General features: G+C 44.0%; 1 protein-coding gene across 4 annotated transcripts in view; it reads left to right on the top strand.

Annotated features, from left to right (window-relative positions):
* Nucleotides 1-17,500, top strand: part of LOC143018636 (uncharacterized) — an 838,227-nt gene that overhangs the window by 767,863 nt on the left and 52,864 nt on the right. Inside the window, exon 2 of one of the 4 annotated variants that reach the window (XR_012965769.1) lies at nucleotides 16,859-16,955. The exons of the other annotated variants lie outside the window; for them this stretch is intronic. The gene's annotated coding sequence lies outside the window, so the exon portion shown is untranslated. The remainder of the gene's footprint in view (nucleotides 1-16,858; nucleotides 16,956-17,500) is intronic. 4 annotated transcript variants of the gene reach the window in all.

Below are 17,500 nucleotides of genomic sequence, written 5' to 3'. Positions count from 1 at the left end.
ACACACACACACACACACACACACACACACACACACACACACACACACACACACACACACACACACACACACACACACACACACACACACACACACACACACACACACACACACACACACACGCATACGCATACACACACACACACATACGCATACACACACACACACACATACGCATACGCATACACACACACACATATGTATACACACACACACACACACACACACACACACACACACACACACACACACACACACACACACACACATAATTAGCAGAAAAATTGTTTGGAGAAATATATTCACTGATGATATGTCATGAATGACAGTAAACAAGGAAATGAGAACAACCTGGGGAACGTCAGAGAGAGAGAAAGAGAGAGAGAGAAACGCGTGGATAATCACTACCATTTCCATCCCTGTCATCATCATCACCATCATCACCACCATCACTGTCAAAATAATCAGCTTTTGTATATGTTATACTATACAACATCAGATGGGCTTGATCGTGACATGTTATCAGTGAGTCACAATGAGTTACGATGATAAAGCATATTGACCGACTGGATTCCTTTCGGTCCATAACGATATCGGAGTCAAAAAAACAAAACAAAACAAAAAAACATCGAACATAGGAAGAAAAAAGATTTGCGCGTAATAATGAACGCACAGGCAACCATTCCTAGTCTTTCATTTTATATTTGCAAAACGAAACGTCCTCATTTTTTTTTCTTCCGTTTGAGGTTCTTGTTGGCTACCTTGACCGTAGAGACAAAGACGAAGAAGTCTCACATCCACATTTTAATACCTCGTCCTACTTCAATAGCTCTGGAACAAAGAAAGCGATGTTTACATTATAATGGACCTGGACCATGTGTCGAGAAAGGGTGAGATTATATTCTGAGAGATTACTTAATTAATGAAACGAAGAATGACGAAAAGAGAGCGAGGGATGGTGCCGTCAGAGAAGGAAGGAGAGAAAAGATTAGCGGAGTTTATTATTTGTATAGCCAGGTAAGGAACTGAGGGACATCAGTATTTGTGTTCGCAAATTATCCCCCTTCCCCCCCCACCCATCCCCGTTGCTCCACCTCCCCCTCCCCCGTTTTGTTTGATGTGTGCGTTTGCTTGCGCATATCCGTGTGTGACTTTGTGTGATTCACCATGGTCTTGGATCACGTGTTGGACTCGTGATTGGGAGCTATTACCCTCCTGAATGAGAACTCAAAATTATATAGCTCGATATGTGGGTATCGCTGAGACCTTATACACATACACACAACTCCTTGCCCATGAGAGCGATACTGAATTATTTCAGCCCTGGGCGGGAATAGAAATCGGACCGCTGGATTGACGGTTGCGAACGATAGCACTGCGCCGTCGAGGCGTGTGTGTGTGTGTGTGTGTGTGTGTGTGTGTGTGTGTGTGTGTATGTATGTATGTGTGTTGTTTGTGGGCTTGCATGTGTATATCTGTGTTGTGTGTGTGTGTGTGTGTGTGTGTGTGTGTGTGTGTGCTGTACATGGATTTGCGTATGTATGTACCTACGTGTATATTATTGTATTGATTTTACATAGAACTTTAGTCTACGTCAGTAATCTATAATTAAATTTTCTTTAATTGAATAGAGTAGGGAGGCGACATTACTTAACACCGAAACGCATTCCAGATTTGGTGATGAATTCTTTGCACGAAATAAGAGTAATGCATGAACAAGTGTCTGTATTTAACATAAGAATGACCTCCATATAAACCATAATGTACACAGAATTGATGTTATGTCTTTTAACGCTGTCGCCAGAAGGTTTTATTCACCCCAGATGATGGGAATCTGTTTCGGAAGTAGCTTTGTGTTATGTTTTTATTTTGATTATTTATATATTTATATATATATATTTATATATATATATATATATATATATATATATATATATATATATATATATATATGCATATGTATATATATATATGCATATATATATATATATATATATATATATATATATATATATATATATGCATATATATATTTTAACTGAGGGAAATTCTATTCCTACCTAAAAGGTTATTGTGTTCATATTGTAAGAGTATTTCAGATCTATTAAACCAGAGTACTTGTGTCTAGTGTGCTTATCAAAGGAGCAAAAATAGTGATACATGGAGGGAGATACCTTTTGAGAGAGAGAGAGAGAGAGAGAGAGAGAGAGAGAGAGAGAGAACGTGGCTCGTATCAGAACGGGAGGAAGTTTGGCCAAATGACATAAAGTTCCAGATTGCCAAGGTGAGTGGGCGCACAGCCCGTGGAGACGAACAGTTTGCAGAGACTTACGTAAGACATGTACAGGTGGATATGAGTGTCACGGTGTGTGCAGACAAACTTCTCAATCAGATGGATTGTATTTTGACACTTTTTTTTCGGTCTTGTTCTTTAAGAAATTTATCAGTACCCAAGAGACGGCTTCGTTTTTTTGTTTTTTGTTTTTTGATTATTATTATTATTATTATTATTATTATTATTATTATTATTATTATTAATTATTAATTATTAATTATTAAAAAATAAAATAAAAATAAGGCCCAGAAATGTACTGGGAGACACCGATGAACGACCGTAAGCTTCGGGAGAATAAGGTCGGTAATAACCACAGCATATGAGACCCATTATCGCATACCACCGAAAATTAGTTCTCCGGTCAACTCCACCTCTCCTGAATTCCCAAACAAAAATCTTTATTGATCTCTCTATCACGTCTTTTTTATTTGTATTATTATTTTTTTTTTTTTTGTAATTTCTCCCTTTCTTCATCTCTCTTCAGTAGTTCCTCTTCCTTCATTTCTTCCTTGTCTTCCCTCCTCCCTCTCTCTCTCCCCTTCCCTCCTCCCCTACCCGCCTGACCGAAAGCAAACATCATTGACTTCAGCACATCTGTGTTGGTTTTGGGGCTTAAAGGTGTTTGTGTGTGTATGTGTGTTTGTGAGTGGTCGCTTCTGTGTGTGCGTGTTTGTGATTGGGCGCCTGTGTGTGTGTGCGTGTTCGTGAGTGGGCGCCTGTGTGTGAGTGTGTTTTCGTGTGTATGTGCGCCAGCGCTCATTTCTCTGTGTATGTGTGTTTATGCACGCCACAGTATTACACATAAACATAGATCTATACAATCATATCCTTGTAAATACATAATGTATGATTACATAATATTCAACCCTGTGTGTGTGTATGTGTTTATGTACGCCACAGTATAATGCATAGATATAGATCTACATATTCATATATCATTGTGAGTACGTAATGTATAAATACATAAGAATATTCGCGCCTGTGATTTTTTAAGTACGTTCTGGTATGCGTGACATTACGATTTCCTTGAAAATGTTGTCGCATATTTCGCCTTTGCGGTGGTCCTTTGGAGTATTTCTTCTTCGTCTTATTATTACAGTATGATTATGTGTCTTCTTTTTCTGGTCCTTCTTTTTTTCTTCTGGTTCTTCTTTCTCGTCTTCTTTGTCTTCTCCTTCTTCTTCTTCTTCTTCGTCTTCTTCGTCTTTTGTTCTATTTTTTCTTTCTTCGTCTTTTTTCTATTTTTTTCTTCGTCTTTTTTCTTCTTCATCGTCTTTTTTTCTTTTTCTTATTCTTCTTTTGCTTCTTCCTCGTCTTCTTTTTCTTCTTTTTCTTCATCTTTTTTCTTCTTATTTTTTCTTCTTATTTTCTTCATCTTTTTTCTTTTTCTTTTTTTTCTTTTTTTCTACTTCTTTTTTCTTCTTATTTCTTCTTCATCTTCTTCTTGTTCTTCTTTTTCTTCTTTCTCTTTTTTCCTTGTCCTTTTCTTCTTCTTTTTCTTTTTCTTCTTCTTTTTCTTCTTCAAAATCCGCTGGATGGAACACCCGCCCCCACTTATAAATGTTTCTCCTCAGAGCCTCTGCCTCATAGCTCTTTTTTTTTTTTTTTAACTTATATAGCCTAATGTACTTCAAGACCCTAATCTTTAGGAACCTACACAGCGAAGACATGGTTCCTGTGACGGTAGACTTGGTCCTAAGAGAGAGAGAGAAAGAAATAGAGAGAGAGAGAGAGAGAGAGAGAGAGAGAGAGAGAGAGAGAGAGAGAGAGAGAGAGAGAGAATGGGTTAGATATCTTGTTTAGTTTGCCATACTTTGATCTAGATTAGATTCATTGATGTCCTCCATCTTAGACTTCAGCGAGCGAAACTTCGAATGAAAGACGAGTAAAGGTATGAAACATACATGAAGTTTGGACTTTCATGATCTGAGGGAGATAAAGGGACAAGGTAAAGGTGTGTGAGTGATATGTGTGGACGGAAGGTGGAAGACGTGTGGACGGGAGATGTGGAGGTGGCACCGTGGTGGGAGAGTTCAAGACGTGTGGAGGGGGTCATATGGAGAGTTTTCTTAAGAGGGTGTGGTGGTTCTCATATCTTGGTTTGCTGAGAAGCTTTTACATTGATGCCTGCGAAGATAAAGGGAGAGTTCGGACGCGAGGGGAGAAGAGGAGAGGAGGGAAGGAAGAGGAAGGAAGTTGAGGAAGAAGATGGTTGTCTTGTGTGTCTTTCCCTGGTACGGAAGAGGAAGATAGAGGAGGAGGAAAGTGATAAAATTGTGTAGGAAGACATTTTGTATCGGTGAGACGGTAGAGGGAGAAGGAAGAAGGAAAACGTGAAGAGAGAGAGGGTGGAAGGTTTGATCTGGGTGAGAGATAAGGAAGATGAGAGAGAGAGGAGATAAGTCGGTGGGAGGATTTGGTACTGGGAGGTTAGGGGAGAGGGTGAAGGAAGGGGTGGGAGTCATTCCTTGGGAGGGAGGGGGGAGAAAGGAAGAAGATGATAGGTGGAGAGGGAAAGGGAGAGAGAGAGAGAGAAAGAGAGAGAGAGAGCGGGAGGGAGGATGGGATTGGGTAAAAGAGAGAGGTGCAGAGGTAAAGAGAAAGAGAGGAATATTTGTACAAAGAAAGAAGTGACATGAAGAGGTGGTGAGAATTATATTTAAGAACAAAAATATCTAGAGGGGAAAGAAGAAAAATGTGAGAGCTAAAATTAGATTACATGGAAGGTACAAGATACGGTGAAATGATAAACAGGCGATAAAGAAAGGAGGTTTGGGATAAGGAGTTAAGATAGGAACAGTGGGCGAGATATGTGAGATTTGTGGAGGATTTTTACTGAATAAAAACTGGAGGGAAGGAGGGAGGGTCATGATGAGAGTGGAGGTGGTAATAAGGGAGGTCAGCGGCAAAGGCCACTAAAGAGGAGGGAACCGTCGAGCCGTTTATGACCAGAAACCAACCCGCAACTGTTCCATTAGGTAAGCCGTGATGCAAGTTCCCCCAACTGTTGTCGGGATTGCGACCCTTTGGCAGCCATCCGGGGTGCAAATTCCCAACTGTTGTTGAGATCGCAATCCTTAGGCAAGAATATGGTTCACTTTGGTAGGATTAGTTTAGGTCAGCAAGTTTTCTTTATACTTAAGTATATATATGTCGCTTTCAAGTATGAATTTTCATGAATAATCGAAAGGAAATTTTAAACCGAGGTAATGAATAGTTTTGAAGTGACACATTCATTAATTAAATTTGAATTAGGTTATAGTAAACAAGTTTAAACTTCTCGGCAAATTCAATGAGTTGCAATTTTTACTCTGTTTTGGTCGCTATTTCAGCCACAGTTAGGAAAACCCCGTCCTTGGGATGAAGACTTTCGAAAAAGACTAAGTTGAAAGGAAGTCCCGCGGTTGCTAGGACTAGCGAGAGGTCGGGAAGGAGACAAAGGAGGAAGAGGAGGAGGAGGAGGAGAGATGGGTTGGGGATTTGTTGTAAAGATGGAGAGCGGGACGGGGAGAGGGAAGATGGGATGGGGAGGAGAAAGGGAGGGTAAGGGGATAGGAATGGGGAAGGAAACGTAGAAGGTGAAGAGGAAGGAAACGGGGAGGGGGGTGGGGAGGAGGAGAGGGAAGGGGATGAGGAAGAGGGATGGGGAGGAGGAAGGAGAAGGGGAGGAGGAAGAGGAGAGGGGAAAGGGAAGGGAATGAGGAAGAGGGATGGGGAGGGAAAAGGAGTCAGGAATGGGGAAGGGAACTTGGAGGGTGAAGAGTAAGGAAATGGGGAGGGGAGGAGGAAGAGGGATGGGGAGGGGGAAGGAGATGAGGAGGTGGAATGGGAGAGGGGAGGAGGAAGGGGAGAGGGGAAGGAAGAGGGATGGGGAGAAGGAAGGGGGATGGGAAGGAGGAAGAGGACGGAGAGGAGGAAAAGGGACGGAAAGGCGGAAGGGGAACGGGTATGGGGAGGAGGAAGGAGAGACGGGGAGCGGAAAGGATACGGAGATTGAGACGGGAAAGGGGAGGGGTGAAGGGGATGGTGAGGGAGAAGAGGACAGGAAGGGGGAAGGAGACGGGAAGGTGGAAAGGGAATATGGATGGGGAGGTGGAAAGGGAAGAAGGAAAGGGAATGGGTAAGAGGATAGGGATGGGGAAGGAGACGAGGGGGAAAAAGGAACGGGGAGGGGGGAATGAGATGGGAAAAGGGAAGGGGATGAGGAAGTGGAAAGGAAACAGGGAGGGGGGAAGGAGACTGGAAGGGGGAAGGTGGGAATGGAACGGGGACGGGAAAGTGAAGAAGGAAAGGTGATTGTAAAGATCTGGGAATGAACCAATGGTGTCGACAAAGGGAAAGAATTGATCGATGGATGTGCGGGCGAAGAATGCGTCGGAGAACGGGTAAGGAAGAAGGGAGGGAGGGAAGGAAGGAGGTAGAGAGGGAGGGATGGAAGGAAGGAAGGAGGGAAGAAGGGAAGGAAGGAGGGAGGGAGGGAGAGAAGGAAGGAGGGAGGGAGGGAAGGAGGAGTGTCGGGGAATGCTAAGGGGAAAGCGATCCCTTTGAAGAAATGGAAGATTCAGTGATAGAAAAAGAAAGGGGGGGGGGAGACTGGTCAAGAAAATAGTAGTATTTCGTCGCGTCAACCAGTGCTTCTATCCTCGGCGGTCAAGGGGAGGTTTATGAGGTCGTCAGAACGGAGGAAGAGAGGAAGTTAAAAATGATCTGTGTTCTGTTCTAAGTGGAGAGTGATCGTCAGTCATAATAGAATGCTGCGTGACTGTGATCCGCAGGGGTGATGCAACTTAGGCAATCTATGCTCCATATGACGAGAAAGAAGAGGCAAGAACATATGAGAAGGATTGTGGATTCTATGTATGTGTTTGTGTGAGTGTGTGTGTGTGTGTGCGTGTGTGTGTGTGTGTGTTAGAGAGAGAGAGAGAGAGAGAGCGGGGACAGGAGTGTTCGAAAAAGGACAGTTAAGTTGACACTATCCATTTGGAGAGGAGTAGGGGCTAGAAATGTATAGTCGGAGTAACAAGTAACAAGTCTTGTTGTTTTGTGACACAGAGGGTGAAATTAGTATACATTCATGACAAATAAAAAAAAATTCTCTCTTAGTAAGAATATCATTGACAAACTTTTTTTGGGAGGGTGAGGAATTTTATAAGAAGATGAAATTAGTATGCATTCATGACAAATAAAAAATATATATTTTCTCTATTCCAGATTATTTTTAGGGGGGTTGAAATTTTATAAGAACATAAGAATGAAAGAAACTGCAAAAGACCTTAAGACCTGCACTAAGCATTTCCATATCCATTACCACCTGTCATCCCCATCCATAAAGCTGTCTTATCTTTTCTAAAAACATAGTATATTTATTTGGAAACAGCGTGATTAAATTATATGAGTTGTTATGAAACAAAAGAACTCATAAATAATATTGTTTTGACTTTGTGACTTGTTTAAGCATCCAAGATTTGTTAATAATATTAAAGACTGACAAACGTCATTTAATATTTGTTGTAAAACCTAGTGGACTCATTCATGGAGTATAAAGACAAGATTGTGTATCACATTTCATGTAAAAAATTCCGTTATTGAACGTTTCTGTTTTGGTTTATTTCTTCTCAGAGATTAACTTTATTTTCCTGTAAAAAGAATTGGGACGCCACGGTTGCTATGATAGCAGTTTTCTCTGTGTTTTATTTTTCCAACAGAGTATAATTCTCTCCTTGATAATGAGCAAAGGTCGGAGTGTTTTTTAAAGATTTTTTTTTCCGTAGTCCGTTTTAGTCTTTACTATCATGACATTTAACTTCAAGATTTCCGCCACATACCTCTGGTTCCACAAATAGAAAACGTCTTCAATTATTTCCAAAAAGAAAATAGAGTTTTTGAACGTTCTTCGCAACATGGTTTAAAATATCACAAATCTTTTCTTGATATGTGAATCAATGTTTCTTGTCTTCTCTAAGCGAGAGGGACTTGGGAGTTCTGGTGAGTCCGGACCTTAAAACCAGGAAGCAGTGTATTAGCGCCAGAAATAAAGCTAACAGCGCATTAGGCTTCATTGCTAGGACGGTAACGAATAGAAGTGCAGAGGTAATTATTAAACTCTATCTAGCGATAGTTAGACCCATCCTTGACTATGCGATACAGTTTTGGTCTCCGTCCTACAGAATGGACGTAAATTCACTAGAATCAGTACAGAGAAGAATGACCAAAATGATACAAGGACTCGGAAATTTGCCTTACGAAGAGAGGCTTAGGCACCTACACTTACACTCTCTGGAAAGACGCAGAGTGCGGGGTGATCTAATAGAAGTGTTCAAGTGGATCAAAGGCTATAACAAGGGTGATGCAAACAAGGTCATCATAATAAAACAACAGGGCAGGACTCGCAGTAATGGGTATAAACTGGACAAATTTAGATTTAAGAAGGAAATAGGCAAGAATTGGTTTACTAATAGGGTGGTCGATGAATGGAATAAACTTAGTAACCATGTAGTAAGCGCTGAAACTATCAGTTGTTTTAAAAAACGATTAGACAATTTTATGGATGGGGATGACAGGTGGTGATGGATACGGAGCTGCCTTGTGTAGGCCTTATGGTCTTTTGCAGTCTCCTTTATTTCTTATGTTCTTATGTTCTGTTGTGAAAAGATTTGGTAAGTATTACAAATGTTTCTTCTTAGCGCGAGATGATCTGAGATGATTTGTTTTCATACATTGGGCTGCTCCAGTAAACAAAATATATTAGGTATTTAATAAGTTTTATCAGTCTGGTAATAAGACAAAGCCTCAGATGATATCTGTTCATTCACTTATTTATATTTTTACTTGTTGATTTTATATATTTATTTATTCATCTATTTATTCTTTTATTTATTTGTTTGTTTATTTATTTATTATTATATTACCCTGTTCCAGATATCTCAAGATCATCTTTTCATTCAAAGATGATATTTTCTTACAAATTTCCTCGTGTGGCCCAAAATTGAATTGAATTTTGTCAACGAATTTGACAAATTTTATGAACATAGATAATACAGTTACAAAAAAAATAAGGGGATTGATAAAGGGTCTTGGGGAGGGATCACCGTAGAGTGGGAGGGGCGAGGGCAATGGATACGTGGTGGGGGGGAGGAGGAGGGGAGAGTAAAAGATACGTGGACGGGACGGGAAGTTTATTAGGTGAAAGAAGAAGCGAAGGTACAACGAATGAAGTCGGACGGGTAGTCACCGTAGACTTGCAATAAGATTCTGCTACTTTCTATGTCCTCCTCCTCCTCCCTCTTAACACAAGAATGGAGTATACTGCAGGAGACCATAAAGCCTACAATAGGGAGTTCTATGTCCCTTACCTCCTGTGATTCCTATCCATTAAGTTAACTTATCTTCTCTTAAAGCAACCAATTGTTTCAGCGCTTACTACATGGCGTTTAATGTGACGTTATCTAAGTTATATATATTTAGCTGGCTTGTGTAATCCTACGTTTAACACTGCGCACTGAGATATTGAAGTCCATTTGCCTTTTCTCCGACCTTGTAAACAGTTCATTATGATCCTCTCCAGTATCCCAGCATCCTCCTCCACTATTCTTCCCTCTCTTGTTTCTTTCCGTCCTCTTTTTCTTCTTTCGTCTCCTCTTTTAACCCTTCTTCCTCTATCTCCTCCTTTCACCACCTCCTTCTCCTCTTTCTGGTCCTCCATCCTCTCCTCTTCCTTCTGGTCTTCCTCGTTCTTATTCTCCTCCTCCTCCTCTTTCGTCTTTTTATTCTTTTTTTTTCTATTTTTGTTCATTTTTTCATTATTTTTTTCTTCCATCCTATATAATTCAAAGAGCGGCGGAACTGGGGAAGTAGTGTGCTAACAGCGTCCGCGGAAAACCGCTCCAAGAAGAACGCGAAAACTTCTTGTCTTGTTGTTGTTCTTCTTCAAGTTTTAACGTCAGTGTTGAAGCAAAAAAAGCTTCAAACACAAGACCTTGTGGTTTTTGGAGAGACGTGTCTCTCACTTCACAGTCTCACACACGTCGTCAGTTCGAGAGTCCATCATCGTCAGTTCGAGAGTCCATCGAAGACTCGGAACGCGAAGAGGAAGCCATGTCGAAGACAAGTGTCTTGACATTTTCTTGACGAAAGAGCCTACGGTGTTCGTGCGAAAGAAAATAAAGAGTGTAGCATGGCGAGAAGAGAGCTCGATGTTCCAGAGCCTCAAAATGGAAAGAATAAGAGAAAGGACGCTCTGGTGGACTCGCCTGTACTTTCCGAAATATTCGGTCCGCGACCCCCACCCCCTCTCTACGAAAATATCTTAATGCCATATGAATCTTAAAATGGTTTAGATGAGTACGAATTTCCATTATACTATTGTGACTAAAAATTCTCTCTCTCTCTCTCTCTCTCTCTCTCTCTCTCTCTCTCTCTCTCTCTCTCTCTCTCTCTCTCTCTCTCTCTCTCTCTCTCTCTCCCTTTTTCTCCCTCTCTCTCTCTCCTTCCCTCTTACCCATCATTCTTATCTGCTCACCTTTCCTCACTTCCTTCCCACCTTCCTTACCACGCTCCAATCCTTTTTACCTCCTGCCCACCCCTCTTCACTTCCTCACCATCCCTCCTCACCTCCTCCCCATCCCTCCTCACTTCCTCGCCACTCCTCTTCACCTCCTCCTCATCCCTCCTCACCTCCTCCTCTTCCTCCTTCTTCTCCCCATAACACCAACTCCAACGTACTGCCATTCCCTACATTCCCCCGGTCAATGAATTCCTTTGTGACGTTCCCCGCCAACGTATGCCATCAGTCACTCCTTCCTTAGACATTCCACCCTGGACGTCAGCCTCGCTGTATCATGCCATCGTGAACGAGCCGTTGGTAGACGTTCTATAGCAGGCATTCCCCGTTCTCTTTCTACCTCGCACGTTCTGGCTTCCTTTCTTGATTTTTATTATCAACTTCTCTCTGTTCTTTAAATTTATATATACTTATTTCCCTAAGTTACCTAAAACATCTCTAAGCTGATTTAAATCGCTAGATTAGACTCGTAGATCGAAAAGACTTTGTGAAAGTGTTAGCTAACTTTCTAAATCCATTTCCAGTCTATCATTTGCCCATGGTCAACCTCAATCCGGTTTTATCCAGCCAACCTCACCCAGCCTTACCCTAAGCACACTTCATAGCACCCTAGCCCCAATCAACCCCACCTCACCTCACCCAACCTCTCCAAACGAACCGTACCCAACCAACCTCACCCTAACCTCTAAGTACGCCCCACCCAAAAAGGAAAGTAATTAAATAAATAAACGAAAAGAATAAGATAAAAAACAATTCCACCCAACTCTTACTCTACCCTACACCAAAACCAAATCCTACCTAACCCCCTCTCCACTCTACCCCACCCCACCGTTACCCCTCCCTTTCCTCCACCTCACCCCACCCCAGTGTACCCCTCCCGTTCCCCTCACCTTCACCATCCTACTGCACCCCACTGTACCCTTCCCCTCCCCACCCCACCTCACCTTACACCCTCCCCACCTCACACCACCCCATATCGTGCCCCCCCGTTCCCCTCCACACTCCACCCTACCTCATCCCCCACACCGTACCCTTCCCCCACCTCACCATACCCCTCCACACCCCACCTCACCCCACCCCACCCCACCCCACCCCACTACACCCTACAGAGCCCACTTCCCTTCCTCCTCCATGTCCGTGCCTTCGAGGTAAGGGATAGTGTCGCCCGTCGCCATGGAGACGTGCCGAGAACGCATGCCTTCTCCCTGTCTTCCTCTTCCTCCTTGGTCACCTCCTCCACCTCCTCTTCCTTCTCTTCCTCCTAGTCCCCCTACTCCTTCTCCTCCTAGCCTTCTCCCTGTCTTCCTCTTCCTCCTTGGTCTCCTCCTCCACCTCCTCTTCCTTCTCTTCCTCCTAGTCCCCCTACTCCTTCTCATCCTAGTCTTCTCCCTGTCTTCCTCTTCCTCCTTGATCACCTCCTCCACCTCCTCTTCCTTCTCTTCCTCCTAGTCCCCTACTCCTTCTCCTCCTAGCCTTCTCCCTTCTCCGTGTCTTCTTCATCCTTGGTCACCTCCTCTTCCTCCTCCTCCTGCTCCTCCTCCTAATTCCCATCTTCCTCCTCCTCTTCCTCCTCCTCCTCCTCCTCCTCCTCCTCCCCTTCCTTTTCTCCAAGCCTTATCCCTTCTTCCTGTTTTCCTCTTCCTCCGTGGTCACCTACACCTCCTCTTCCTCATCCTCCTTCTAGTCCCCCCCCGCCTCCTCCTTCTCCTCCTCTTCCTCCGTGACCCCTTCTTCTTCCTCCTAGTCTCCCTCCCTCCTTCTCCTCCTAGTCCTCTTCCTCCTCCTCATTTTCTTTCTCTCCATTTTCTTCTTCCTCATTTTCCTCTTCCTTTCTCCTTTCATTTTTTGTATTCTTTCCCTCTTCCTTTTTCTCCTTACAACACCTTCCTTCTCCTCCTTTTTTTTTCTTTCTCTCCATTTTCTTCTTCTTCCTCATGTTCCTCTTCTTTTCTCTCTTCATTTTCTGCATTCTTCCCCTCTTCCTCTTCCTTTTCCTCCTTACACCCCCTTCCTTCTTCCTTCTCTTACGCTTTTCCTTTCTCTTTCTCTCCCCTCTTCATCATCCTTCTTTTCCTCTTACTTTTCCATTTTTTTCTTTTGTTTTCCTTATCATCTCTCCTACTTTATTCTTTCTCTTTCTCTTCCCTCTTCACCTGCCTCCTTTTCCTCTTGCGTTCCCTGTTCCTCGTCTTGTTTCTTCTTCTACTCCTCTTCCTTTTACTCCTTTTCGTACTACTACTGCTCCTTCCCTTTCTTTTCTTCCTCTTCCTCCTCCTCCTCCTCCTCCTCCTCCTCCTTTTCCTTCTACTTGTCTTTATACTCATTATTTCTCTCCTCCTCCTCCTGCTTACTCTCCACCACCTCTCCCGCCTCCTCCTCCTCTTATCTCCTCCTCGCCCTTATTTATCTTTTTCCTCTGTTACTCCATCCACTTCTCCACCTCCTCTTTCGCCTCCTCCTCTTCCTCCTCCTCCTCCTCCTCCTCCTCCTCCTCCTCTTCCTCTTCATCTTTGCCCATATTCTCGTCTTTTGTCTCGTACTCCATCTAATCCTCTACCTCCTCCTTTTCCTCCTGCTCCTCCTTCTCTTCCTCTTCCTCCTCCTCCTCCTCCTCCTCCTCCTCCTCCTCCTTTTCCTCCTCCTACCCCGTCCTTTCATGTTCATCCCTATGGTTTTTCTTCTTTCCTTAATCTTCTTACCATCATCGTCGTCACCACCATCATCGTCGTCGTCGTCGTCGTCGTCGTCGTCGTCGTCATCATCATCATCATCATCATCATCATCATCATCATCATCATCATCATCATCATCATCATCATCATCATCATCATCATCATCATCATCATCATCATCATCATCATCATCATCTCTTTCCTTTATTTCATTTTTCATCACTTTTTTTCGTTATCTCGCCTCTGGGATGATTCCTTAGTCGTCTTCATCGCTTCCCCCCTCCCCCCAGATCTGTATCCACCCCAGAAGTATAACCCTCCCCTCCCCTCCCCTTCCCTTCCCTAATAATCCTGGCTTACTTTTGCTCCTCCTCTCTGCAATCATACTTATCTCTCAGGAAACTCCCCAGGATATTCCCCCCAACTCCCCCTCCCCCTAACCCTTCCCTCAACTCCCCAACCTCCTCTACTCCCCTCTTCCCCCTTCCCCACCTCTCCGCCTCGTTCTCCTACTCCCCAACCCCTTCCCTCTCCTTTGAACCCCTTTCTCCCTCCTCCCATCTCTCCCTATGTTCCCTCTCTCACTGTCTTCCACCTCACCCTGTCTCCACTTCCCCCTTGCCCCACCTCCACAAATCCCACTTTTACTTCTCCACTTCCACCTTGATCCCCCTTCCCCCTAACCCCTTTCTCCCTCCTCCCATCTCTCTATGTTCCCTCTCTCATTGTCTCCCACCTCACTCTGTCTCCACTTCCCCCCTGCCCCACCTCCACACATCCCACTTTCACTTCTCCACTTCCACCTTGATCCCCCTTCCCCCCAATTCCTGTCCTCTTTCAACTCCCCCTTCACCATCCCACTTCTCCGTTTTCTTTTCTCCCATTCCCACCACTTCCCCGTCCCTTTAACCCGCTTCTCCTCCCCTACCTTGCGTCACACTTTAAACAATTACCTCAAGGTGGGATCGTGTCTCCACACCTGAGGTGGCTCGAACTCTTCCGGGAAGGAGAGGGTGTCACGGAAATTAACAAGTTAAGGTGTCACCCGGTACGGAAAGGGTCAGTCAAGGGACGAAGGTTCCCATGAAGATGAATGAAATAGACTGGCGACAGTCAGAGTATAAGAGAAAAGTACCGTTCAGTAGGGAAGGGGTTAAGCACAGGAGGGAATATAAGAGGTCCTGCAGAAGCTTCCTCAGGAACTCTAGCATAATCTCTGGCAGGAAATCCAGCTGAAAATCTAGCAGGAAGTTTGATAGGAACTCTTGAAGTCCCTCAAGCAGGAAGTACGCCAGGAATCCTACCAGAAGCTGCAGCAGAAGCTCCTACAGAATCTCTAGCAGGAGCTGTAGGAGAAAATCTAACAGGAGTTAGCAGAAAATCTAGCAGGAGCTGTAGCAGAAAATCTAGCAGGATTTGTAGCAGAAACTATAGGAGGACCTGTAGCAGAAGCTCTAGTGCGAGCTGTAGTAGAAAATCTAGCAGGAACTGTAGCAGAAACTCTAGCAAGAGCTATAACAAAAAGTCTAGCAGGAGCTGTAGTAGAAACTCTGGCAGGAGTTGTAGCAGAAAATCTAGCAGGAGCTGTAGCAGAAAATCTAGCAGGAGCTGTAGCAGAAAATCTAGCAGGAGCTGTAGCAGAAAATCTAGCAGGAGCTGTAGCAGAAAATCTAACAGGAACTATAGTAGAAACTCCAGCAGGAATTTCCTCAGGATCTCCAAGGAGACCTCCAGCATGGATATCAGCAGGCTCTCCACACAAACTCCTCTAGGACCAGCAGAAGCTTCAGCAGGAACTGTAGCCGAAGCTCTAGCACGAAATCCATTGGAAATTTCAGCAGGAGTCATTGCGAGAACCCCAGCAGGAACTCCAGCATGGATTTCAGCAGAAAATCGTGCCAGAAATCCAGCAGAAATTTCAACCGAAAATCCAACGAGAACTCCAGCAGGAAATCCATCAGGGATATCAGTAGAAAATCCAGCAGGTACAACAGCAGGAATTTCACCAGAAGCCCCTATGAGAACTCCAACAGAAATTTCAGCAGGAACTCTATGCGGGATTTCAGCAGAAACTCCAACCCAAACTCCAGCAGGTACTCCAGCAGGAAATTCAGCAGGAACTATAGCAGGAGCCCCAGCAGAAGCTGCAGCAGTAGTAAGGACGTGTGCACATTTAGGGCGGTATGACCATGACCTTCCTCAGCATTGACAAAACTTCACGCGAGCGTCCCATCAGCTCTCGCTTCCGCTCTCCCTCTGCTCTTCATCTGCTCTTCCTTCCTCTTTTTTTCTCCCTCGGCACTCTCTTCAACTCCTTTTCCTCCCCCCATGTTTTCTCATGAGCGTATTTCTTCATTCCCACGTACTCCCAAGACTCTCTTCCCCTTACTATCTCCCAACACGTTCTACCATCTTCCTCCTCCCCGTCCTCCTCCTCCTCCTCCTCCTCCTCCTCCTCCTCCTCCTCCTCCTCCTCCTCTTCCTCCTCCTCTCCACCACCACCACCTCCACTTCCTTTTCTTTCTCCTCTCATTTTTGTACTTTTCTTCCACACAAGTCTTGTTTTTCTGTCTGCAGTGTGACTGGATGTAGTTGTACGCTTTCATACGTAGATACCACTTCGCTACCGATGTAGGGGGGGGGGTGTGGAGGGTGCCACGGAGATGAATAAAGTCGCCTGGCGCCAGACCTCTTGGTAAAAATAAAATACTTTTATGCCACTCGTGTTGATGGTACTGGAGATCCTCGTAGACGAATGAAATCGCTTGGCTTTGGCCAGTACAAAGTGAATATAGCCATGACATTTGGTAGCAAAGAAGTACAAAGCTGTTGTGTAGCAGTTTATAATAAACAGAAAATAATGTCTAAATAGAATTAATACAGAAAATGGAGTTACTCGTTTACTTTTATCAACACTCCGACTGACGGACAGTTTTTATTAGATCACCATATGTATCTCAAAACCCCATTTATATATATGTACATATATATATATATATATATATATATATATATATACTGTATATATATATATATATATATATATAATATGTGTGTGTGTGTATAGAATCTGCACACAAGTGATTAAAATCGTGTGGCTGGAGCCAGAATTAAGGAATAAGGATTTGATTCCTGAATAAGTTAACGCTGGCAAATCAAATTCCGAATAAATGAGGAAAACAATGAAAACTCCATCAGTCTTGAAATGTAAATAAATTGAAAGAAATGTGTATAAAATGAAACATTGAATAGTCAAACTCCGTTGCTAATCTCTTCGTCATTCGTTTTCAGGTGAGCGTGTGTTCGTGTGTGCGTTCGCTGCGTGGAAGGCAGTTTGTTGGAGGCGCCGTGCGTGCATGCGTGCGTGCATTTGGTGCCGAAATCAATGGTGAGTCATAGTTCCCACAAGTTTTACAACATTGAAGGCCAAGTGTACACGCATACATGCAAGCGTGCGCACACATATACGCACATGCATACACACACACGGCCACTGGACACGCGCGTGCCCACACACGCGCGTGCACACACACACACACACACACACACACACACACACACACACACACACACACACACACACACACACACACACACACACACGTATACACACACACACATACACACGTATACACACATACACATGTATACACACGCTGTGGTTAGAGCTCTGGCCTGCCACTACGGAGGTCCGGTTCGATCCTCGCCCGGGGCTGAAATAATATATCAGTATCGCAGCGCTGAGGGGTGTTACTCCAACTCTCGTGGGCGGGGAGTTGGGGGCGTGTGTGTGTGCAAGGTCATAGCATTACCCATAGATCGGACCTACGAGCTCTGAGCTCTCTTCCAGGAGGGAAATAGCTGTCGATCACGAGTCCAACACGTGATCCAAAGACCAAGTAAATACACATACACACGTATACACACACACGT

Source organism: Oratosquilla oratoria, chromosome 35 (assembly GCF_046742065.1).
Source record: "Oratosquilla oratoria isolate Oo_2021 chromosome 35, ASM4674206v1, whole genome shotgun sequence".
NCBI classification, from domain to species: Eukaryota; Metazoa; Arthropoda; class Malacostraca; order Stomatopoda; family Squillidae; genus Oratosquilla; species Oratosquilla oratoria.
This window is presented reverse-complemented; position numbering and strand designations above follow the sequence as displayed.